Raw genomic sequence first — 4,520 nt, 5'->3', positions numbered from 1 at the left:
ATCCAAAAATATCCAGGTAAACACAAGTTTGCTAATTTTTACTTACCCAAATAAATTTAAAAATAGATAAAATACTTTCATTTGGAATACACAACCTTTGGTTTCATATTCATTAAAACATTCTTAATTACTCAAACATGAAACCTGGAAATGCATGTGCTTATTTGGAAGAGAATTACTGAATTTATTCTCTAGAAGAAAAAGCAGACCTGAAGCATCATATTATATTGGAACATTTTAGGCATGTTGGAATGCTTTTATCTTCTAAACGCCAGTGAAAAAGTGTTTAATGAATATTTGCCCCTTTTAAACAAGCAAGATATCTGATGCATTAGATAAGCCAGAAGATAAGTCCTTTCATTTCTTTCTGTTGCTTTCAGTTGTTAGCATACTGGCAACTTGTATAAATATATTTAATGTATCCATGTAAATTCTCATTATCAAATTGATGGGATCGTATTTTTGACATCCATATAATGGTGCTACTTCAGCATGCCTGATTACTTGCTGGGTGTCATATAGAAGGAACAGGCTGAAAAGAACCAATCCACCATAAATCACCACTGCATACAGAGTAACAAAAGCCACTGTGGTGGGTGGAAGAAACACAGATCCCAGTGAGGACACAAAACGAGACCTAGGCCCATTCCCAGCAATGCACCTGTTCATAAACTTCCCACTAGGAGCATACATGGCCACAGTTGAGAGGCTGCCCACAATGCTAGCTGTGCACCAAGTAGCTCTGATGATAATAGGGCCCCTGACTATTGCTAGAGGAGCCACCGTTGCACCCATCACACCAGAATGTATCAACCAAGCAAGATGCTTGGGGCCAGGAGTCTGGTCATAGGGTAACTATTGCACCAGCATTCCAGCCCCAATCATGGCTACAAAGGTTGCACCAATTGTCAGCCAAGAGCCTCTTACGATGAAGTTCATGAGAAAAATACTTCCTGCCAAGTACATATTGGTAGAATGAATTCTATCTTTTACATACTGAAGCCAAATTACAGTATTGTAACTTTTCAATAGTTCCAATCTCATTAGATATTCCCAAGCCATAGTAACACAATGCCCCAATAGCAGCTCCTCCACAACAGACCACCTTCCATCTGGTTAATTTTATATACCTTTTCTATTGATGGTTCCAATGCTACATCTTAGACTTCTTGTCCTGTTTTCCCATTCCAGATCCCAATTTTTGTCTTGCTGGAAAATTCCCTGCTAGGTATTAAAAGCCATTGATTCTTTGTGATGGTATTTCTCAGATCAGGGGAGGCCTTGGTGAAAGCTAGGTGGAAAATCCTGGAAGGCAGTGTCTGGAGACACACAAACCTTGCTGCCTTGACGATGCACCAGTTTTACCAAGCAGACTTGAAATGTGCCTCTGTGTATGCAGTCCCTTTTGCTCACTATCCCATAAGTTTTTACATATTGTGCTCTCTTTTTTATTCATCTTGAGATATTTAGTGATTTCTCTTGCAATTTCTTCTTTGATCCACTGATTGTTAAAGAATGTTTTTTTAACCTCTGTAAATTTTTAAATTTTCCAGACTTCTGTCTGTTACTGATTTCCAGCTTCATTACATCATGGTCAGAGAAAGTGATTTGTATAATTTCAGTCTTTTAAATTTTATTTAGACCCATTTTGTGACCCAACATGTGGTCTATCCTAGAGAATGATCCATGAGCACTTGAGAAGAATGTATATCCTATTGTTTTGGGGGAGCAATGTTTGTATATGTCTGTTAAGTGTACTTCATTTATTGTATTATTCAAATTTTCCATTTCTTTATTGATTTTCTGTGTAAATGCACTATGAGAGTGATATATTGAGGTCTCCTACTATTATTGTAGAGACAGCTCTATCTCCATCAGTTTTGATAGCGTTTGCCTCATGTATTTTGGAGTACCCTGGCTAGGTGTGTAAATATTTATGACTGTTATTCCTTCTTGTGGATTGACCCTTTATTAATATTTAATGTTCTTCTTTGTTTCTTATAACAGCTTTCCATTTAAAGTCTATGTTGTTTGATATTAGTATAGCTACTCCAGTTATTTTTTGTTTACTGTTTTCATGGAATATATTTTTCCAGCCTTTTACTTTCAGCCTCTTTGCATCCTTAAGTCTAAAGTGAGTCTCTTGTGGACATGATCTAAAAGCCTCCCTTTTCTTTCTTTCTTTTTTTTAATTAATTAAAAAATATATATAACAAACACAAATATTCTTAACTTATGATCATTCTGCTATATATATATATATAATCACAATATCATCACATAGTTGTATATTATCATCATGATCATTTCTTAGAACATTTGTATCAATTCAGAAAAAGAAATAAAAAGAAAACAGAAAAAAATTCATACATACCATACCCCTTACCCCTCACTTTCATTTATCACTAGCATTTCAAACTAAATTTATTTTAACATTTGTTCCCCCTATTCTTTATTTTTATTCTGTATGTTTTACTCATCTGTTGATAAGGTAAATAAAAGGAGCATCAGACACAAGGTTTTCACAATCACACAGTCACATTGTGAAAGCTTTATCATTATACAATCATCATCAAGAAACATGGCTACTGGAACACAGCTCTACATTTTCAGGCAGTTCCCTCCAGCCTCTCCATTACATCTTGGATAACAAGGTGATATCTACTTAATGCATAAGAATAACCTCCAGGATAACCTCTCGACTCTGTTTGGAATCTCACAGCCATTGACACTTTGGCTACTGGAACACAGCTCTACATTTTCAGGCAGTTCCCTCCAGCCTCTCCATTACATCTTAACTAACAAGGTGATATCTATTTAATGCATAAGAATAACCTCCAGGATAATCTCTTGACTCTGTCTGGAATCTCTCATCCATTGACACTTCATTTTGTTTCATTTCACTCTTTCCGCTTTTGGTCAAGAAGGTTTTCTCAATCCCTTGATGCTGAGTCTCAGCTCATTCTAGGGTTTCTGTCCCATGTTGCCAGGAAGGTCCACACCCCTGGGAGTCATGTCCCACATAGAGAGGGGGAGGACAATGAGTTTACTTCTTGTGTTGGCTAGAGAGAGAGAGAGGCCACATCTGAGCAACAAAAGAGGTTTTCTTGGGGGTGACTCTTAGGCCTAATTTTAAGTAGGCTTGACCTATCCTTTGTGGGGTTAACTTTCATATGAACAAACCCCAAGATTGGGGGTTCTAAAAGGCTCCCATTTTTTAATGCATTCTGCCAGTCTGCATTGTTTCATTGGGGAGTTTAATCCATTAATATGCAATGTAATTACTGTAATAGCATTTTATACCTTGACTTTTATATGTCATAACTTATCTTTGTCTTTCTTTTAACCCTTTTAGTTACCTTTACTGATAATCTTCATTTCTACACTCCCCTCCAGCCTCTCTCTCCAGTCTTTTCCTTTCAGGATGGGGGAAGATTCTGGATACTTGATTAAAAAGGCCTAGATTGCTTTGAAGAAGCTATCGGTAGAAATGTAAATGCTAAATGTACATCCAGTGAGGCTTTAGACAGAAATCATGAATGTGTCATTGCAACCTGGAGGAAAGGTGACCCCTATTTTAAAGTGGGAGATAATTTGGCAAAATTGAGTCCTGATATAGGGTGGAAGGCAGAATTTGAAAGTGAAGAGCTTGAATTTTTACCCAAATAGATTTACATATGAAATGTAGAAAGTGTGACCTGGCTTCTCCTTGCAGCTTATAGTAAAATGTAATATAGTAAAATATAAGAGGAAAGAGATAACCTGAGAATTGAACTCTTGAAACCAGAAATTGAAAGTTTGGAAAATTCTGAGTTTTTAGGCAAGTCCCCCAGAGAATACTGTCCCATGTGAGGATTTAACCAAACATGGAACCAGCCAGTTATTTCAGTACAAGTCAGGATTGGAAATGTAGCTATCCAGAAAGGATTTGTGGAAAGTCCTATTGTCTGATGTTTGGGACCCTGTGTGCTGCACATGAAACTGACAAGTTTGTTGTGAGATCTGTACAATTGAACCCACTACCAGCCTGGACTAAAAGGAACAGAAAATGGACAGATTGAAGGAAAAATGACTTCAAAGGCAGAACCATGGAAGCTGAGGTTTGTTGCCAGGATACCTTAGACCAGAACAGCAGACCCAACCAAGCATGTGGAAAGGTCAGTTTGCTCTGGAGTGTGCAGAGGTGGGCCTTCTGCCCCATTGTTCAGGAAGAGTGCTGCCACTCCAGGCTCCAGAGAGGGTGAAACATATTTCTCAGAGATTGGGAAGATCTTGGCTGCCACCCCACTGTTCTAAGGGGATGGAATCTGTACTAAGGAGATGGCTAAGAGTCCAGCTGCCACCCAGATGCTTGAGGAGAGTGGGACCAAGAAGATGGTCAACTCCCTAATGTTAGGAGGTGTTGGAGAGAGCAGGGCTACTGCACAAGCCCATCATTTTATAGATGATATTCATATCTGGAAATCTAATGAAATATGCCCTGCAGGTTTGTGGAACTGTTTGGGTCTTGTGACCCCTGC

The 4,520-nt window shown here is 38.2% G+C and overlaps 1 pseudogene; it reads right to left on the bottom strand.

The window, feature by feature from the left end:
* Nucleotides 1-357: 357 nt before the first annotated feature.
* On the bottom strand, nucleotides 358-4,201 carry LOC143656006 (growth hormone-inducible transmembrane protein pseudogene; annotated as a pseudogene).
* Between the last annotated feature and the right edge of the window lie 319 nt (nucleotides 4,202-4,520).

Source organism: Tamandua tetradactyla, chromosome 2, assembly GCF_023851605.1.
Source record: "Tamandua tetradactyla isolate mTamTet1 chromosome 2, mTamTet1.pri, whole genome shotgun sequence".
NCBI lineage: Eukaryota > Metazoa > Chordata > Mammalia > Pilosa > Myrmecophagidae > Tamandua > Tamandua tetradactyla.
Note: the sequence above shows the minus strand (reverse complement) of the source record. Positions and strands in the feature narration are given on the sequence as shown.